Here is a 22,383-nt window from a genome sequence, read left to right as displayed (position 1 = left end):
TCATAAAAACTGAAATTATGACCTTCATTTTCTGTGACTTGAAGTTAGAGTCAAAGTGTTCCATCAATAAAATCTTCAATGGTTTTTCGATCGTCATAATATCACCCAGCAATTCTCTCCTTGAGTTGAGATAATAGCAGCAATTAGGCAGCTTTTATTTCTCAACCCCTTTTAACTTTTGCTGTCTTATAAATGAACACATGACATATATATGTAACCACTATGAAGGGAATGCTGGTCAGTGTCAGAAGCAGGGGAACACAATTACCCCATTCATGAATTATCTTTTACTTTTCACTTTAACCCCAAAGGTTAAATGTCAATGTGTGTGTTTGCCTCCCTTTCTATTTTGAACACATGGGAAGGCTTTGTAGTAGTTCTGCAGACAGGTAGAGAAAGTAAGGTTTATAAAAATCAAGCACACTTGCATTTATTAGTGGTCACTAATGGCATGTAATTAAAGTAATTACAGGAAGGCAAACAGACAATTAAATTGTTTGGAAGTGTCAGCAAAGGGCAATAACAGAGTATAAAGTTCTTGTCCATATGGTTCATCTTTAGGTCCCACAAATATCATAAAGAAAGGGTGATGCTGACTGGAATGGTAGGGCTAATATTAGATTTTGTGAAACAACCATGGCATCTGTAAAGTAAAAGCAAAGAGCCAAGAGCAATGTGTTGGGTTAGTGTGGGGTAGAAACAAAGGAGTTGAAGCTGTAATCAGCCTTCAAGAACCATGAGAGCTTAGTCAGAGATTTGACAAGGATTGACCACAGTAGGTGGTGAAGAGAAATATAAACACATAAGCCTTCTTCTGTTGTTCTATATATTTCAAAGTGTGAATCATCCTTTTCAGCCTTGGTTGATCTTGGTTAGTAGTCCATGCATATATTAATTTTTAAATTTATTTATTTATTCTAAGTTGTTACACATGACAGCAGAATGCATTTCGATTCATAGTACACAAATGGAGCACAATTTTCATTTCTCTGGTTGGACACAAAGTAGAGTCACACCATTCATGTCTTCATACATGTACCCAGGGTAAGGATGTTCATCTCATTCCACCGTCTTTCCTACCTGAATGCCCCTTTCCCCTCTCCTCTTTGCCCCATTCAAAGTTTCTCCACTCATTTCATGCCCCCCCCATTGTGGATTAGCATCCACTTATCAGAGCATATATTAATTTTATAGTACAAAATGTGTTCTAAGCTTCTGGGGTGTAAGAGTTACATTTTGGAAATCTTCCATGTCTTCAGCCATGCTCAGTATACAGCAGAAAATCAGTTGGTGGGTAGAATCCTCCATAATAGCCCATCCAGAATTCCTATCCCCAGCCTATTTCTGTGTGCCAAGTTCAAAGAGAAGTAGACATGATGCTTAGAGCTAAGAACCTTGTTTCAGTTACCGACATGAAATTTTTATGAATCGTTAATGAATCTTTATTCAGTGATGCAAAGAACTCCACTAATGATACTAATTATATTAGTCCATTTTTTGCTGCCATAACAAAAACTCAAGACTGAGTACTCTATTTAAAAAAAAAAAAAAAAACGTTTATTTAGTTCACAGTTCTGAAGTTCAAGATCATGGAGCCAGCATCCTAATGTTATCTTTGTAACAACATGGTGGAGAAGCAGAAAGGAAACTGGCCACATGCATAAGAAGCTAAGTGCATGGGGATAGTCTCAGCTTATAACAGCCACTCTTCTGAGAACTAACTCAGGAGACCAGCATCAATCTATTCTGATGGCATATAGTGCTCCCGTGACTTAATCACCTTCTACTAGGAATCACCTCTTAAAGATTACATCACCTTGACACTACTACACCAGGGACCAAGCTCCCAGCACATGAACTTTTGGAGGACATACTCAGGCATACAAACTTCAGCACCAATAATGTGTAAGCACCAATTATGTTGATATGTTATATAGTTTATTATCTTATCAGAAACAACTCTATGAGGTTGAATCACAAAGGGTGGAGGGAATCTGATGTTTGTTAAGTTCTTGTAAAAGAAATTGAAGTTTTGGAGCAGTGGTTTGGAAACCAACTTTAGAGATGAACAAGTTAAGAGCTCTTTTATGGTTAACTGAGTAATTACAATGTACTACATCTAGGGGCCATTTGCAGTCAGAGGTGTGAAAAAACAAAAAGAGAGGCCCTCCCCCTGAAATGAAAACAATCTGAAGACTAATGTACACTATTTGCAGTTCTGTCAGTGTGCCCTGCAACATTTCTTACATTCTTTTCCTTTTCTTAGTTTACTATTGTTTTCTTTCTCATTTCTCACCTAGATGCAAGCTATCCCTTCCAAAACAATATCTCCAATCCCATCTCCTCCTAGTTTCAATGTATTTGATATACTTTCTCTCTCATGGGTACTCCTATATTATGCATAACTAATCATTTTACTATCCCACTGAAAAAACATGTTTTTCCATTATCCAAATTGCAAAGTCCAGTGGCTTTCTTTTGACAGTCAAGATTAGCTACAAGCTGGGCCCAACTGGCCTTTTGAAACTGCTTCCCCACTATTCTCCTGAGGACATCTTATATTTCAATTTCAATACGACTTTTCATATGTCCTGTACATTCCTTAAATCTTTCCATCTCCATTCCCTGGCTTATACTACCCCAATATTTTTCTGCACCAAACTTCTGCCTTTATTTTACAATTTACTTAATGTGTCACACTAATTAACACACTTTACCTAATTTCTATTCTGCCTCTTGCTTCTGAACTCCTAAAGTTTTTATCAGAACCATTTTTACCTGTATTAATTTATTCTTAGATACACCTTATCTCATCAATAGTATTGTAATATTCTGAAAGAGGTGAGTCTTGTCTTTTTTGTATTTTCATAATTAAAGCATAATCACATAAACAAATTTCCCCTGATCCTGCTATCTTTTTTCACCTAGTGAACTCCTACTTAAATGTAAAATTCCAGTTAGAATATCACATTTTTGAGGTGGTATTCTTTTCTTAAATCCTTCAGGCTGGGTTAAATGCACCATTGAGTTTTCTCTTTGTCCTTTGTTCATACTTTATGTCAGATCTATGATATTTAAATGAAATTATCTAATTATAGGACTGTCTATACTATACTATACTAATTATGGGACTGTCTATACTATACTATTAGACTCTAAATTCCCCAAGTCTTGAATCATGGCTGTCATATGATAGGTGCTCAGTACATTTTGAATGATTCTTTAAGGGCTCAGATTCATAATGGCTTTCCTGGTCTGGATGGAAAGAGTGTCTCCAGGAGAGGAGGGCAGTTTAGATAAGATTTAGAGAGCTCTTTTTGAGGTGAGCAGCCACAAAACACTTCCAGTTTTTGGATTCTAAAATTATGGTCAGCCTGGGCTTTGTCATCTTGAACTCCACAGCTGCCCCCATTTTCAGCTACAGAGTGCCTCAGTGCTTAAGTGCATGAAGAGGATAAGTACCTTTGGCAGATCTGAAAAGAGTTTGGATGGATTTGAGAAAGTAGCACACATTTTAAACTCTTAAGCCTTTTTGGACACCTGAGCTCCAATTATTTGCAGTGAGATATTTCCCATGATTCTTCTCGAACCAGCCTTGACTGTTTCCAAGAATTTGAAATTGATGGATACAAGTCTGTTTTAACTCACAGACATTGCAGTTTCCAGACACCTGGCTCTGAAGTTGAACCACTGCCAATTCATGGTCACCTCCAGTTTACAAATCCATGCGGTGCCATTGCTAAGTATGTCTGTAGTGCTCTGAATAGAAGGGGAAGGCACTTCTGGTTCGGGCTATGTCTGTATGGACTCTCCCCCTCTATATGCTAAACCTTGACCCTACTGCTGGGAAGGAACACAAGTACATATCATGTGTAGGTCAGCCTTGTTTAGGATGCAACTCTATATTTGTATACAAAAGCGTGTAAAAATAAAAAGGCTGAACATAGGAGCAAGGCAATGAAGGTGTGAGCTGTCAAGTTTGGTTAGTCTTAAAAAGTTTCTTCACTTTTCAGAGAGATAAGGGAAGTGGTTGGCAAGGAGAAGGACAGTCATTTTGCAGCATCATGTGAGGAGACATAGACAGAGTTGAGCAAAGCATACAAGGAGAACAGGCAGATCCTTTGGCAAGATCAGGGATTCTGGGAAAGGAAAACATAAATGATTAAATCTCTGAGAATGTGGGGTTCAGCAATTTGTCAGTCTAGAATTTAGATTAAATATATGTCTTGAACTTGATGATAATAGTGAGTCATTATGAATTATTGAATAAGGGGTGATAAACATGAAAAAAATATTTTTGAAGAAGAGTGGTATAAAACGTTTATATTAAAGATATTGAAGAGACAGCTAAAACCTGGGCACCAGGAAGGAGTTGGCTATTTTAAATGTATAAGCCAGTGAAAGGTCAGACTAGGAATGACTTGACACCATTACCTCTTCCATGGCAGGCATCACTATTCAAATACAGCATGCTCTCAGAATTATACCCGAACCTTCCTTAATGCAGTTCCTCAGTCACATCTACTAATCAATTTGAATTGGCAAGCTAGATGATGCCTGTCTTTCATGTAGACTCTGTTGTAACATGTGGAAATGATGTAACAGGAGCCATTATGTAGGGCTCAGGTGTAGAATATATAAGAGAATAATGCGGACTTAGAGGATGAGGAAAGTGATGAATAGGAAATAACTGAAAACATAGAAATTTCACAACTATAGAGTTGTTTTAAAATGCAATAGAGAAATAAAGGAGTAATTCTTGCTTTGATGAAAAATCTAAGTAATTTATTTATCCATTAGGCATAGGTCAATGGGAATATACTTAGCTAGATTAAAATGGCTTAAAGAGAGGATGAAATATTGGGGTTCATAACTATTCATTTCATTCAACACTTTCAATGTTTATAAATAGCAAGAAGTTACTCTATATTTTGTTGAGGTGTTTCAGATATATCAGCAAACAAATCATATATATGTATATGTCATATATATATTTGTCCTTATGTGGGCATAAATTCTACCACTGAGAGAGACACACAACCAAAAATATATATGTTAAGTAATCACATAGTTTATCAAAAGAAAATGCAGTGAAAGAAAGAAAAATGTATACCAAAAATGAATGACTAGGAATTCAGGGGATATGGGGAATGTTTGAAGTTATCCATTTATAAATCCTCACTGTTTGACTTATTGTCAGAATATTTGCTAGGATAACTCTATACAACTTATGAAATACCAATTTCTAATTTTTTTTACTTCTGATCATTATGAGACTTACCAGACAGAGACCTTTGAGGTATATGCTCAGGTTTTATAGGAGACCAAAGATTGACCATCTTGACTATTTTACAGATCTCATCACCTTTAAGAAAAGAAAAACTAGAGGGGGGGATAGTAGGGGATAGGAAAGGTAGCAGAATACAACAGTCACTAATATGGCATTATGTAAAAATGTGAATATGTAACAGATGTGATTCTGCAATCTGTATTTGGAGTAAAATAAAATAAAATAAAAAAGAAAAGAAAAACTAGACCAGGCATCCTCCAGAGTTTGAATAGTATAGAATATTTGACTTATTGTATTCTCAGTTTCTTTCATAAAAGGATTTTATGTTCCAAGGGGTGGATAGAATAGTTTGCCTGGTTTGTCCACTCAGGACACCAGAGTCTTAATTCAACAGTCAAGTATATAGTCCATTAAATTTCTGTCAATACTTGGAGGCAATTTATAAATAAGAATTAAGTTAAAAACTCAGAACTGAATTTGAAGACCATAGAAGGAGTTGCTGAGAGGTTAAACTTACTTTCAACAATGAAAGAATTATAGCATGTGGATTTTATTATTAATTTACCAAGGAGCTACATTCACTACAGAATGACCATAAATATCACTCGGTGCCATTTTTCTTTTGTCTTAATGCCCTGTTCAGTAAAGATTTGTAAAATCTTTTAACTCTGATGGCTGAGGAATGTGGTGTCTTTAGTGGCTTGTTCTCAGCTTTTCTGCTCTTTTTGTGATCTTGCTTTTTGGAGCTTCTTTAGTTTGCAGAAAACGCCCTTTGTGCCAGGATGTAGGTTTCTGATTTCAGGACCCTCGCTGATATATTCTTGGGCTTCCTGTGTAGAAAAGCTGAAAGACCACTTCACATTGAATGATCGCAGCAATTTTTGTTTTGCTCATCAAACTGTTGGCTGCCTGTTTTACAAGTAAACCTCAGAAATGGCCTGGCCCTGCAACTCTTTCTCACACAGGAGGGCTTCCTCCTGTCTCCATTCTTTTTGGCACAATCAGTGTTTTCTCTGCATTTTGTAGCGTTCTAAGCATACTCTGGCAACAGGAAGAACATTTTCAGTCTCTTTTTGGCAGTAAGAGTTATCTTCTGCCTGGCACCAAGCTGAAAACATTCCCCATTGTGCAGTTCTTTGACATTATCTCAGCAGTAACAGTGCAGAGGTACTTCCTGTGTAGCACCATTAAATACCTCTGCTCCATCAATAGCCATTCAGGGACACTTCCTGTTGTAGCACTATTAAAATTCCTGCACCAGCAGTAACAATGCAAGGGTACTTCTGTGGTACTTTAGGAACACTTCCTATCTAACATTATCAGAGATTCTTGCATTAAGAGGAGTAGGGATACTTTTGTTTTTGAGTAAATATTTTGTTACCAATGCCACCCAGCACCTTAGAATGTTTATTAATTATTTAATTTTCAGTATTGTTGGAGTTCTTCACAAGCATGTAAAATACTACTACCAATTAGTTGATGAATTTAATATTTTATTCCCTTGGCAGGGTCACTTGAACTGTGGAAACTCAGGCATGGAAATGATTAAACCAATTAGGTTTAAAGACCCCAGTAATCTCTGAATTCATAATTGCATTCAAGGAGGAAGAAAACCTAATCTATGTCTATTCCGTTCTGTATTCCTTAACAATAAATAATAAATGATAATACAGTCTTAACTCTATCACAATCACGAGAATAGTCAATTCAAAGAGTGGTTTCACATTGTACAGCTGTGGAGATGGGAGAAGAGAATGAACACTGTGTGATTTCCTGTGGGATAAATCCCAACTCTAGTTGATTGATTTACAAGGTTATTAAGTCTTTTCCATTTATTATTCAAAAGCCACACAGGATAGATATAGCATATCAGATTGGACAAATACATCTTAGAATAATGTAGTGACTTAAATACTTATGAACATTCATTTTTGAGAAAACCTCAGATTGAAATTTATATGGCCATTGCTTCTGTTCTATAGGAGATGAAGATTCACCAAATGCCATCTCTGAATCATCATGACTAAATTGAATATGATCATATATGTGGTCAACATCTGAGCCATTATGACCTTCAAGGCAGACATAAGAGAGATCAGTATATCTAGGTCCACGTTAAAGTAATAGGTCACATTGAAGGAAAACTAACATACTTTTAGTCACATTTATGTTTTTCCAGGTTTCTAGACATGGTCTACTTTTGGAAAAGGCTTAATATTTTGGAAGAAGGAATAAACACAAAATTACCATAATTGAAGAGAAACATTAAACACCCCCTCACAAAATGAAGGTCACGGGGAATAAATGCATAATAAAACATTTTTCAGACAGTGGAATATTCTGGTTTAATTGCAATTAAATCTATACCAAAAAGAGTCATACAAAACATAATCCAAAGAGAATTAGTCTGGTTCAATCAGGTTATATATCCAGCTTTCCAGAATGACATTATTAAATTGGGCTAGCTTGACCACTGCCCAGGATCAATGATACTGAGAGAACCAAAGCAGAAAACCCAAGCAAGCTAGTCTAACTTTTTCATGAGAGTGGCAGATAGACTGAGCCACAGTCCCATTGAAGTAGATGTTGTATTTCATAAAGCCAAGTAATGTGACATGACTTTCTACAGTGTGCCCAACTCTGTTAGCTCTTTCCTCATCCAAAATTAACATAATAGAAGAAGACAAGATTATTTTCCAAAAGGAGCCAGGAATATTCAGTCCACTGGGGCAAATATGACTGCTCATTGCAAGTCTGTGTTCTGGACTGTGTTTGTGTAGATAAAGAAAGACCAATATTATAAAAACAAAAAGAAAAAAAAAACCTCTTTGAAGTGAAATGATTTAGGAAATCAGGATCAGGTAGGAAGGTGTGGTTAGAAGAAATGTCCAAAGTATCTAGTAAAACTAATGTCTGCTGATGTCCAGAGTCATAGCTACTGGGAAAATGGGATTGTTTATACTTTGTGAGCAGGCACGAAAACTCATTTTTAGTTAAAACATGAAAAAAGTATACAAGGCAGAGTTTCAGACAATATCAGACTATGAAAAGGACAGCTGCAGTCAATGTTCCCACTAATATTTTCCATCCGTGTACTGAGTGAATTTGTAATGTGCAACTAATGTCAAGAAAATAAACAGATGTGCACCACAAGCAGGAACAACAATGAAAGAACTCACATAGATTTTATGAAGATTGAACTTTTGATGTTGATTCTGCTAGTGAAAGCGGATTGTAAGCAAAGTCTTACATTTATAAACTTGTCTTCTGTTGAGGAAGATGAAGATGTTGATACTCCCAACAGCATGGTTTGAGCTCTGTCTAGTGGATCTGTGCCAACTCTGAAACACCCTCTCACCCATTCTCATTATGAGCTCAAGTGCAAGGTTGCCAGACAGCTGGACATGCATGAAAATGAAGAAAACAGGCCTACCAAAGAATCACATCTGTTATCTTGGCCTCATATGCACTCTGATGAAATTAGATTCTCCACCTGGCCAAAGACAGGGGAAAGGGCAACTCTATTTTAATGAATTTTGAGACTTGGAAAACTCTTTACAACTGAGGGTATTCATTTTTATAAGAGAGAATAATTTTTAAATGTATGACATAGAGGCTGATCTATACTATCATTAACATCAAATGTATTGTGTAGCTTAAAAAGTCCTTTATAATTTCTCCCTTACATGCTCATCCCCTTTGTTAGCCCTGTCATTCCCTAAAACTCCTCCAGTCGAGGCATAGGCATGATTTGACATTTCCTTAAATACATTAGTCATTTTAAGTAAGTATTTACTGAGCAGCTAACCCTACCCAACAAGCATGGACCCTACTTTTACAGTGGCCCTTTCCCTCAACTCTGGTGGAGCAATGCAATATTAAACAAAAACACAAATACTTAAGTCAAAGAAAGTTTTTTTTTTTTTTTGCAAGTAATCTATTAATATGTTCTTTTTATAAAGACAAACAGTATACAAATACAGAGTCCATAGGACAGTGCCTGGATTGGCCAAAACTTTCAATTGCAGGTGACAGAACTGAAATCACATTAAGGAAATTGAATTTATTGGTTCGTATAACCAGAAAATCCAAGGATGGATTATATCCTTACCAGTTCCTCTGCAAGGAAGTATGTATTATATTGGCATCCCCATTAGAACCTAGGGAATGGGTGAGGAATGCTACGCTTAAAAAATGGGGGAATTGGGAACTAATCAGGGTAATTATCTAGATGTTCTTTCTTTCATCCTCACTCCTTTCAAGAAAGCTACTACCATAGAAATTAGTTTATGGTTTTCCAGTCCTTGTCTACATACTTAGAATAACATATGTACAAACCTGTGTGTATTCATGCATGTGTGTGTATGTATGTGCCTGAGCACATGTACTTAACATATGTGTGTGGGGGTGGCTTCCTTATATAAATTCATAAATTGAATTATATTTTTATTTTATAATTTTCTTAAGTGAGCATATCTTAAAAACTTTCTCACATCACTAAATACGAATCTACTTCACTTTTTTTGATTGCCACATAATATGCCACAGTTAAAATGTATGACCCTATACCTAGTCCTTCCTTAAAAATATTTACTTTCCTTCTGATATAAGGTTATAATTCTTCACTGAAAATCCTTATGCATGCTTTAACTGCACACATGCAAGCATTTTTGTGGTGTAATTATCCAACAGTGCTTATCGAGTCTACTTGTTTCTTAAGGCTATTTCAATTCCAATATTATAAAATATATTTCCTTGTATATTCTATATTGTTCAAAAATTTTCTCTTTATATTTAGTTCCTTCCTTCTTCTGGGTTTTGGTGAGTAATTTTAAGCAGAACAAATTGTCTGCTTTTTCCCAACCCCCATCACCAATTTGCCAGTCACTTGTCTCAACACAGTTTAGTAAAGAGGTGTCATTTCCTGGCTGTTTGAGAGCCTCCTCCATGGAGTAATAAATTTCTCATACACATGCACCTGTTTCTGGCCTTTCTGTTCTGTTCCATTGGTCTGTTTGTACATTCCTAAATCATGCATACTGTTTGACTTTTGTTTCTGTCATTACTATTTTTGTTACACAAGCAGTACACAATATTTTCTTTGCACATGGTTGAAAGAGCACAAAAATATCCAGAGGAACCATGAAAGACCTTTTCTTCCCCTCATTACTCCCACTGTCCTTCTCACAGTTGGGAGATATTATTTCAGTTTCCTTTTTTTATGTTTCCAAGTATACATGGAGCTTTAGAACATGTGTGGTTTGGGTCTTTTTATTAATATGAATGGAGTCTTGCTATATATATGATTTTCCACCGGTTCTTGTCAACACTCTTGGAGATCTTTTCATATTGATGTATATAGCCAGACACACACTGAAAAAAATAATAAAACTGTAAAGACTTCCACAGTATGTGTATCCTGTAAGATATTGATCAACTCTTTTTCTGAAAATGGTGTTTTAATCTATGTAGCTTTATAGTAGTTAAATGTGCAGGACAATATTAGAATGGTTTTCATTTGAAGATCAGAGAAGAAATCTTAAGACTTGAGAAGGAGAGAGAATTAGCTGGAGGAGTGGGAGGAATCAATGTGCACAGACCATGGGTGTGGAAAAGCACTGTCTGCAGAAAACCACAAAAAAAGTCAGTGGCTAGAGTATATTAAGAGAAGAGGAAGAGACAGTGAGGTGGAGACTGAGAGATAGACAGGGTCAGATACTTAGGATACAGTAAGCTCTTTTTTTTAAGAAATTCAGATTTCACCCTAAAATATTAGGAGGTAACTGAAAGATTTAAGCATGCAAGTGATATTCTGATTTGAATTGTGGGCCCCCCAAAAGATATTCCATGTTCTAACCCTTAGTACTTATAAAGATAACCTTATTTGGAGAAATAGTTCCTTGCAGGTGCATTGGGATAAAGAATCCTGGGGTAGATTGTCCTGCATTACCTGGGGAGAGAAACTAAATTCACTGAAATTGTCCTTAGAATGAAAGAGAAACATAGGCAAGGAGGCCATTGGAAGAGAATATACAGAGAAATATGTATCCACTTGCCAAGCAACACCTGGAGCCATCAGAAGCAAGGAGATATGAGCAAGAATTCCCTTCTGAATAGGGGGAATGAGCCCTGCTGACACCTTGATTTCAGACTTCTGGTCATCAGAACTCCAAGAGAGTACATTTCTGTTATTTTAAGCCACCAAGTTTGTGGTACTTTCTTACAGCAGCCCTAGGAAACTAATACACAGTCCTTCCTTTTTCCCTTTATTCATTTGCTCAGATACTTGACAAATGTCTGTGTCAGAACTGTTCAAAGTCCTAGGGATATAGTGATGACTAAGACACACCAAAGAAATCCCCATAAGCTGATGCTTCTTGCCAAGGTATGGCCTAACAGTGAGATCCTGGGTCTACTGTCTTAAATGCCTCCCTTTTCTTTATTATTATCAATCCCTATGTCAAGTTTGATTTTATTTCCACACATTCTCCTTATGGTTTCTTACATCAATAAACTTTCCCATGTGCAGATACCTTCTTTAAATTGTCAAGTAGTAGTTTAACTATTTCATCTGCAGCTATGAAGCTTCCCTAATTGTCCTCAATAAGTTTTCCCTGGTTTTATTGGCAAACATAACACTATTTTACAATCATTTACCTGTCTGTCCTCCTTAGACTTTGAGGACAGATGATTTTCATTTTTATTCTTGCTTTTTCAGAGCCTGGAATGACCTGTGCACATAGTGAGTACTCACTATATATTCAACTGATGTGATTTATGAAATTATAATACCACAAAAGAACTGATTGATAAATTAGACTTTAGTAAATTAAAGTTTTCTGCTCTGTAAGACACCTTTTAAAAAATGAAAAGACAAGCCACACACTGGAGATTGGTGAAATATATAGCTGACAGAGGATTACTATTCAGAATTTATAAAATATTTTACAAAGCAAATAAAGAAAACAAATGACAATAAAATGGATTTAAAGACACAATGGGTATTTGAGAGGAAATTAAATACATTTGGTCAGACAACTCTTGAAAATATGAACCATCTAATCTGTATTTAAAACAGTATTTATACCCTTTCATATCTGAGAAGTTGGATCAAATCAAGTGCCTGAGAAGATGCAGTTAGTGAAGTCTCTGTAAAATTGTTAGTGGAAACGTAGTAAACAAAGCAAGTACTTTGGAAATAATTTGACTTTACCTCATAGAGTTGAACATTCACATACCCTATGGCCTAGTACTTATATAGATATAGAGGACAAATTTTGCACATGTGGACCATCAGGAGGCACATGCAATAATTTTCAGCAGTGAAATAATGAAATATCTAAATCTTTTGCCCTCTCACGCCTCCCAAATAATCCTACAAAGAGAAACAACTAAGATGTCTTTCAATAAGAGACTTTGACGGGAGATTGGATAAATCACATGTGACATATTCTCACAATGGAATATAATAGAGCATGACAACATATAAATTAGTGTTAGAGACAACGCAGGTGATTCTTAGAACTGGGATGTGGAATGAAAAAGGCAAATGCCAAAAGAGTGCATAAAAGATGATGCCCTATCACAAAGTTCAAAAATAGACAAATCTAAGCAATGTGTTAATTGTGTATGTGTGTATGTGTTTGTGTGTGTGTGATTTCAAAATTGCTAATATTTTTTAAGATGTAGGGAAATTATATGCTTACTTCCTAGAGGAAAGCAATGAATGCCAAGTTGCTTATTAATAGATAGAAGTGAATGGTAATGTTTCTAGTTCTTGGATTGGTGGTGAGTTTTTTTTTTATTTAAATAAGATATGAGGATCATGCATAGACCAGTAACATCTTATTAATGGAGATTAGATTTATCTAAGTCTGTCTACCTGAGGTTTTATGTATATGGAAAACATACATATGTGTATATGAGCTTAGTAACTAACTTCTGCCAAAGAAATCTTATTCTGTGTAATTCATCTTCTCTTTCATTAGTGTTCTAATTGTTCCTTATTTGCATAGCTGTGGTATGTCCTTTCCTGGAGCAAACAGCAGTTAAAAAAGTAAATCTGCTAGTTAAGTTAATTCATAAACTCATGCATTTGGCTTCTCCTCTTTTAAAAATACATTTAGATATTAGCTTTGTAAAATGGTGGGTCACAATCTCAAGTACTGGGTGTGAGACTTCAGAGAGTTAGATCATGAAAGATGTGAAATTTTAAGAATGTGATAGCTTCTTGTTTGGTGTTTACAACTTCAGTAAAGGCAGGTGATCTAAGGTAAGGAAACATGAGTAACCTTGGCTATGGAAAGGCAGGAAGACCCTCACTGAAAATGTCCAACTCAAATACAATTTTATGAAGTTAATTATAGTGAAAAAGAATATTTCAAATTATACTGAAAATCAGATAAATCTAAGTTAGACTGAAATTGGGATAGAGGGGAAAAAGAGAGATTTTATGTAAGATACCACAGAACCACATTATTGAAATATAGAATTGTCTCTTTAATTACTGGCAAAGCAAGTAAAATTTTTTTTAAAAAATCATGATTAATACTTTAAAAGTTCTCTCCCACTTCCAGTCCATGGGGAAAGGAAGTACACATTTCTGAGGCAAATATACAAATTGCTTGTCCCAGCTCTCTGAACATTTGATCTTTAGCCAAGACCTTAAAATGTATGCATTTATTACATAGCCCTTCCTGCATTTTTAAACCTATCCAACTAATATATAAAGATGTTTTGAAAAACAGATTGAGACCCTGAATATGTCTTTGTTTCTTTTAAGCATCTTTAAAACTCTGGAAATAATTAAAGTACATTTAAAGATGTGCTCAGATGATGAAATTTGAAAGTGCCATGCTCTATATCCACCTGCATTTTCATAGGTAGCAGGGCTACTAGGTTTCATTGTGGCATCATCATCATAAATATAACTGGTGCCCCTGAAATGGAAGCTTTGGCTTAGATGTTGCAAAGAATGACTCTTTTGAAGAATCCTTGGATGTTAAATTCCTCCAAATCTATTACTACACTCATCTGAGCAGGGGAAACTAGAAAAAAAAAATCTAGGAACTTCTTTCTGCATCCAACCTTTCAGGCTGAGTTGGAACAAAACACTCATAGACTTCAAATGAAAAAGGACTGGCTGCAGAACAGGAATTGAGCTGTTAAGAATCAAGCATCACAGTCAGATTCTCCAAGTGTCCAGCATAAGCCCAGTTTCCCACAGGAGGCTCCTATCCCTCAAGCCTGGCATTCTGTAATGGGGGAATCATCCATAGAAGGCAGAAGGGAACAATGGCCCATTTATCAGAGTTTGGTACTTGCAATGGAGAAACTATAAAATTCATGGCCAGACTCTTGGTAATGGAGGGTAGTTTGCAAAACTTCAACTTGAATAAAGTCTGCAGTGGAAAATTCAAGTCCTCAATTTATGCAATATGAAAGCTTAAATAAGTCAAAGAAAGGCAGCCAGGATGATATTTCCTATATTTCTATAATGTATTTTTCAAAGTCAGTTCCATTTCAAAAAGCAAAGAAGCTTCCCACTTGGAAGTGTATTGAGTACCCAAGTGCTTGCTGGTTCAGACCCATCTATAGTCAATAGCACACAGTACCAGTTATTACAGTGGCCTAGCCATCATCTTGGCATCATCCTCTCTATTATTCACAAATGTCTGTCAAACAGTAAATAGAGGAATTACTATAAACAGTGATGGTGCAGTTTTGATAGCTATCGCTTTCCATATTCTAGGAGTATAATCTTATACTGTACCTTAAAATTGGATATAGCACATGAACTTCTTCAACCGTGCAGAAAGTGGAAATGTATATTTCCACTTTAAAACAGATCACTGTAAAACAGCTGCTGAAGAATCACAAAAGGAGTTTTAAAGAATCACAAAAGGAGTTTTTCTAAGCAGCATTGAAGATCCACAGAAGAAATATGTTGAAAGTCCTGGTATACTTAAAAATCAAGCTTTGAAAGTTTCCCTGTTAATTTTTATGCATCTTGGACATAATTTATTAATATATAATTAGAGAAATTGTGAATATCATGACCAGTAAATAGTTATTATAATTTATTTAGCATGTTGCTGCTGAAGGATTTGATGATATCTATTGCAATACAAAATACTTGGATTCTTTTGTTTCATCTTCTCTTTATGGTAATTTCTAAAAATCTGGAAAAAAAATAGATATATATCATACACATAAACAAATATGCACACAGGTTAATTCATGAATCATGTACATATGATAGCAAGCCATTGTTTTGATTTCTAACATTTATATTTGCATTTAATCGCAAACAGAGTATGTTAGAAAAGTGGTGCAGCTGCTTCTGGAAGAAGCATTTGGCTTTGGGGTTTTGTAATAATGTTTGACTATTCCCACGCTTTGATTACCATACTAGTATCTCAGGGGAAGAAAATACAGTGGACAGTCAATAAAAATACTGAATTTTAAAAAGGTCAAATACACAAGGGACTGAGTTTCTGATGTCTTACCATATTCATTTTAAAAATCTGCTCCAAATGGAAAAAGTAAATATTGGAAGTTACTCTTATAGCTGTGCATGAACAAAGGAATCCTACACGTATAACTCTTCTTCAACTATTCATTCAGGGAAATAGTTTAGATTTCCTTAGCCCAAATTAAATTTTTTGGAAAAGAAGAAAACATTCTCTGTTTTTCTATTTATTGATGGGTTCTATTCTCCTGTACAGCCTATTATGTCTTGATGCTAAATAAAGACTTACATAGTTGATTCAACTTTGCACTGGGCCCTTTTTAAAATTTTATTTTGAGACAGAGTCTTGCTAAATATCCCAGGTTAGGTCTGGAATAGCTGTGTCAGCCTCTGGAGTAGCTGAGATTACAGGCAGGAGCCAGCATATCTTGCTTGAGCAAATTTTAATCCTTTGCTTTACTTGGTCCATTACTATCTATGTTAGGACTCTTCTTATGAGATCTGACTTTAAATTTGTGAAACACAAGTGAGGTGTTATAGAATTTGTAAAAGTTTAAAAAAAATAAAAAATAAAAATAAGGATGGATATAGGATTACTTAGTCTGAATGTGTGTGCATATATTTGTAGAGGAGTGGATTTTAAATCTTTCTGCATTATATTGGACTCTTCTAGCCTAGTTTGATATATCATTTACTTTAAATATTTTTACAAATATAACAATTATCAGTTTTTAAATAATTTTCTAAGACATTTTTAGTTTCTCAGTATTTTGGGGGAGAAGTACCAGGGATTGAACTCAGGGACACTCTGAGTTCACACTGAGCCACATTCCCCAGTCCTATTTTGTATTTTTATTTAGAGACACAGTCTCACTGAGTTGCTTAGCACCTCACTTTTGCTGAGGCTGGCTTTGAACTCATGATCCTCCTGCCTTGGCCTTCAGAGCCACTGGTATTATAGGCACATGCCACCCTGCCTGGCTCAGAATTATTTTTAATAATTCTGAAAAATAAAAAGTAAGTGAGGTACAGGGAGAAAGACACATTGCTTAAAACTCTTAATCCAAACTTTTAGTCTTCTAGTACCCAATTCTTACGTATTTCTGAAGCACTTAAAAAAAGAGCCTTTCATTTAATATGCAAGTGTCATTCAGCTTTGTGTAGTTTAAAGTTCTACCTAATACTCTTAAAAGGTTAATCAAATTTAATGAGATTGTTAAACTAATCAATATTTCCTTTATAAACATTTTTCACTTGGTCTCCAAAAGGAAATTCTCCAAGGGAGACAGAAACAATGTTCACTAGGAAATAGAGTATAATGAAAACACTAGGGACTCACTTCCATTTTTCCATTAAACTTCTTTTTTAGATTTCTGATTACTGATGCTAATGTATCCTAATGGAACATTTGAGCTAATTTATTATACTTTCAGATTCAATATTTTCTCTAGCTGGTCAAAGACCAAGCACCATGGTGAATTTCCGTGATTTCCATTAGCAGGCCCGAGCCATGTTTTGTTGTCTCAGAAAGTTCTGGTGCTAGACAAGGGCCCTCCACCCACTGATTCACTCAATGGGAGTTATACTTTGGGCATATTTGCTCTTTCTGTGTCTTCAACATCTTCTTTCTCCCCCTGAAGACGCACCAACACTTTCCCTGTGCCCTCAGTGACTTTAGAACCCAACACCTAGTTACCCTTTCCACTGTGAAATGCTTGAAAAGGCCTTTAATAAAGATGAGCAATACTCTCTACTCTCTTGGATCAGCATAGCTGCGTTGTTATCTCTTAATGTGCTACTGGTAGGCAGCAGCCAAAATCTCACCAATGATCCTCAATACCCGCAGTTTCACAGTCCCAGTCTCAGTTCCTCACACTGGCACAGAACCCCTCATATCTGACACAGTTCCCTTACTCTTCTCTCTTGTGCTTCATTTGCTATCTCTTTCTTTCTGTCTGTGGGGAGGAAGGATTGCTGTCATTTGCCAAAATTCATTTTGTTTTCTCTCTGTTTGACTCTCTTGTTGTGTCTGTTAATCCCTTGCCCCGTAAACCATTTCTTATTTTGGAATTTTCATTTTCAATATAATTTTTATACTGTCTCCTCTGCAACCACACACACAATGCTTTGTTAAAGTTCTCACTTCCTAGGCTGCTTCCTTATTTCTTCCCTCCGTCCCTTCAGTGTCAAACAAAATCAATAATCCTGGGGTCCTTTAGTCATTTTTTTTTTCAGTGATCATTAATTTTGACCTCGTCACTTTGATACTACTTAATTCCTCCCTGTCATTGTTGTTTTCTGATTTTCTTGCTCATATACCCATACTCTATAAACATCTCTCTGTGGATTAATCCCTTCTCTGGATGGCAGATATCACCCTAGTAGATGACTCTTAGGTATTTATATTTAGCCTCAACCCAGATCCAAACTTCCATCCCTAGTGCACCTTAACCAGTTCACCCCTTGACATCCTTCACAGCACATCCACCAAGTGTAAATCAAAGCTTTCTTCCAAGTAACAACTATTTTTTAATTGTGTTAATTTTAGTACAATACTCTGAGTCAATTACTTGTACTTTCCTCTTTGACCCTTTATAGCTTCCAATCAGTTTCTAGTAGGTTCTACTTCTGCAGAGGCTACTTTCATCCTTCTGATGCAAATGATCCATCAGAACCTCAAGACTTTCCATAAGAAACATTAGAGAATAAATCTCCTTGATTTTTCTCTTTAATCTCCTTTACACTGTGATCAGAGATTGTTGTCTTGAAGCAAAACTCCAATACCACTAAAACCATCATTGATTTCCTACTGCCTTCAAACTAAATCCAAACTCCAAAATGTGGCAATCATGATCTTCATACTAAAAGTCTCAAAGTAGATGTTCTAGGTGGATTTGTAGCCATATTGCTCCTGGCATTGTCAACTATTTGTACCCCGTGCCATATTTTATAATAGCAAACTCTATTTATTTAATGATCGTCAAAGATTCTTTCAAGTAGAAGTGGAGAAACCAGCTCTTCATAATTATGTACATTCTCATTGTTGTCACTTTTTATGGATTTGCTGCCCACTTTGCTCATCACTTCCCTTGTATCATTTTTTTAAATAATAATTTAAGCTTTTATTATTCATTTGTATGAACTGTTTTGTAATCAAATGTATATGATACACCCACACAAGGTACAGAGACTGAAATTACAGCAACTGTACATATGAGTATACAGCCATATTCCTCCTGAGTTGAAACCAAGGGGCATGGTTAAAGAGGAAGAGATAATTATTAAATTTTATAAATAGTAAATTCTAGGAGCTAAAATTTTTGTTGAAGTATTATATCCAGTTTTACAAATAGTATAAAATACCATGTATGTTTTATGCCAATGTCACATGTATATTGCATTTCATATGCAAGCATATTTACAAAACTAATATGCAGTATTTGAGAAAATAAAAATAAAGAAAGGCATAAAATACTCAAATATTCAACATATTTACAAAGGATAAAACTATTATAAAAATGACCATTTTTCCCAAGTTAACCTATAATAATACTGGTCAAAATTTTACCATGCTTTAATTTTGTTGAAGAAGAAATCTAAGCAAAAACTTCTAAAATTTTCTTGGAAAGTTAAATGTATATTAAATTATCAAGAACTCTTTTATATATAAGTGCAAATGTACCATTGATCATTACCGGACACTAATAAATGTTATAATATTACAATAATGTAGTAATTTTAAGATAAATCACAATACAGAAAATTACATAGGGCAATTCATATGTATGCAATTATCATTTTTATTGTTAAGTGTTATAAGTATATAAATCAAAGCATATCACTAAAAGTATTTAATGTGAATGAATGCTACAATCCAACCTCAAGGTAGATGTTAGAACAAGAAGCACAGATCACAAGTAGAGGCTTGTGTGCAGAATGTTTGTGACACTGGAATTATACACAAGCATCCACCAAAACAGCAGATATAAAGAGAGATAATTTTTAAAAAATAAAATAAAAATAAAAGCAGAATACAAGCCTCCCTCCATTTATGGATACACCAAATAAATTTATACTCTTGTTTTGAGTCCTTCTTAAAACTGTAAAGGAATTAGAGGTAAACACATTGGAAAACTGAAAACAAAATTCTACCAAGAGATGAGTAGAATGCTCTTGAGAATTATTCTGATTTGAGCAATATACCATATTACTGGAACAAAATGCCCAAATCCAGTGTTAATATAAATAAAGAAAGACTAATTTGGGTTTGAAATATATTATTTAACTGTAAATTGCCTGTAGTTTGAATGCTGATTTATCTCTATACAAAGAGGAATGAATAAGATATACATGAGTATCAACTCCATGGGGAAAAAAAATAAGTGGTTTCTATGGCCATATATGATCCATGGGATTTATTCCATTAGACCAGAGTGGAAGAGGTGTTAAATCTTAAGGGAACCCCTTAATCTTTTAGAGGGATTTGCCAGCATTCTCTAAAAATGCAAATAGCTATTGCTGACAGTCGAACTTTTATCTGGACAGGACCAAAAAATTAACAGAAAAATACAGACCACCACTGAAAGCCAATTTAGCACTTCCTGAGCTCTCTTGCGCAGCTCACTTCCCTAACAACACCATACCTAATCAATTCTTTCTGTAAGTAATTTGTCCTGATATTAACTTTTTCCATTCAATAGACTACATCTGAAACCTCAAAGCATTGAAAGCACTGGCAACTGTGCAGGTGCAAATCTCCCTAGATAAAAAAAAAATGAGAGGTTTCAAATTGGTGTGCAAACATTGCAATGGGCTAAAATCTCCAATAATAGAAAAGAAAAATGGTTAGAATCACACATCCCTCTTTATTTATAAAATAGATATACATCAATTTTTTTTTCTAGTGAGCATACCTAACCCTGGAATCTAAAAAGCTGGCATCAGAATTTTAGTGCACAGCCAACTATAAGATCTTCTGCAGCTGGAGCATAGCTGTTAGAATGGATACTCACAAAAAGTGGAATAGTAAGTACTACTCCAATTATACGGATATGGAAGAAAGAAATACTGTGCTAGACTATAAAATTAGTGAAGACATTTTAAAAAATGGAAGTTGAGAGTTCTCTCAGTTACTTCTTTGAGAAACTAAATCCTCTACATTTATACTGCTCTTGAACAAGAAAAGCCCCAAGTACTGGTCTGGACTTATGAGAGGCATTAGATGTGCCAGCTGTGGGATCCTCATATTACATAGTTCTGAAACATAATTCCAGGAAAATACCAGAGTAGGGAATGAGAATGCTCTCATATACATTCCACAAAAGTAAATCTGAGCAAAAAGACACTCTGACAGATTGTCTGCCCTTGGAGACACAAAGGAAGAAAAAAAAAACACATTATTTGTCAAGATTAAGGGATTCTCCTTTACTTTTCTTTTTTTTTTCTTTTTTTTTAATTGGTTGTTCACAACATTACAAAGCTCTTGACATATCATATTTCATACATTAGATTGAAGTGGGTTATGAACTCCCAATTTTACCCCAAAAGCAGATTGCAGAATCACGTCGGTTACACATCCACAATTTTACATAATGCCCTATTAGTAATTGTTGTATTCTGCTACCTTTCCTATCCTCTACTATCCCCCCTCCCCTTCCCTCACATCTTCTCTCTCTACCCCATCTACTGTAATTCATTTCTCTCCTTGTTTATTTTCCCATTCCCCTCACAACCTCTTATATGTAATTTTGTATAGCAATGAGGGTCTCCCTTCATTTCCATGCAATTTCCTTTTTCTCTCTCTTTCCCTCTCATCTCATGTCTCTGTTTAAAGTTAATCTTTTCTTCCTGCTCTTCCTCCCTACTCTGTTCATAGTTGCTCTCATTATATCAAAGAAGACATTTGGTATTTGTTTTTTAGAGATTGGCTAGCTTCACTAAGCATAATCTGCTCTAGTGCCATCCATTTCCCTGCAAATTCCATGATTTTGTCATTTTTTAGTGCTGCGTAATATTCCATGGTGTATAAATGAAATTCAGGCACTAAAGTAACTTAATGAGATTTTACATATTACACCTTTCAAATGTGGAGACTGAAGGTCATGAAGATTAAGAAATTTGCTCAAAATTGAACAACTCATAAGTGGTAGGCCTGAGAGCATGACAGTGTCTAAGACCCCAAACCGTCCTCTCTAGTCCTCTCATCTGTCCCCAGAAATGGTCTTTCTATCTCACCTTCTGTTCCCTTCGTAGGCTCATTTACACAGACCATCCCTTGCCTCCTCTCCCAGACTCTGCATAGCTTCTACCACTTATCTTCAGACCCAGGTAAGACCTGCACAAGATGAAACATTTACCTCAAAAATTAATTAAGTAGTTGAAATTATGGCAATGTTCTCTGGAAGTTTTTATTTCTTAGTGATACATACCAAAGTACTTACAGGTCAAATAACATATCTAGGATTTGCCTCCAAATAAGGCAAGCTAAGAGTTAGGTGGGGATTTATATGAAAGATAACTGGTCATAAATTGCAGACTGTTGAAGATGGATGGATATTTTATTGTCTTACTGTGTTCTTTCAGTTTTTATCAGTGTTTTCAACTCTCTGAAATAAAAACTTTA

At 35.4% G+C, this 22,383-nt stretch overlaps 1 long non-coding RNA gene across 1 annotated transcript in view; it reads left to right on the top strand.

The window, feature by feature from the left end:
* LOC308647901 overlaps positions 1–22,090 on the top strand; it is a 323,639-nt gene extending 301,549 nt beyond the window's left edge. The window contains exon 3 of the long non-coding RNA XR_014021725.1: positions 22,014–22,090. This is a non-coding gene — a long non-coding RNA (uncharacterized lncRNA). The remainder of the gene's footprint in view (positions 1–22,013) is intronic.
* The last annotated feature ends 293 nt before the right edge of the window (positions 22,091–22,383 follow it).

The sequence above is a fragment of the Spermophilus citellus genome (genome assembly GCF_964194105.1).
Source record: "Spermophilus citellus genome assembly, chromosome: 4".
Lineage (NCBI taxonomy): Eukaryota > Metazoa > Chordata > Mammalia > Rodentia > Sciuridae > Spermophilus > Spermophilus citellus.
The sequence above is the reverse complement of the archived record's forward strand: the minus strand, read 5'-3'. Positions and strand labels throughout refer to the sequence as shown.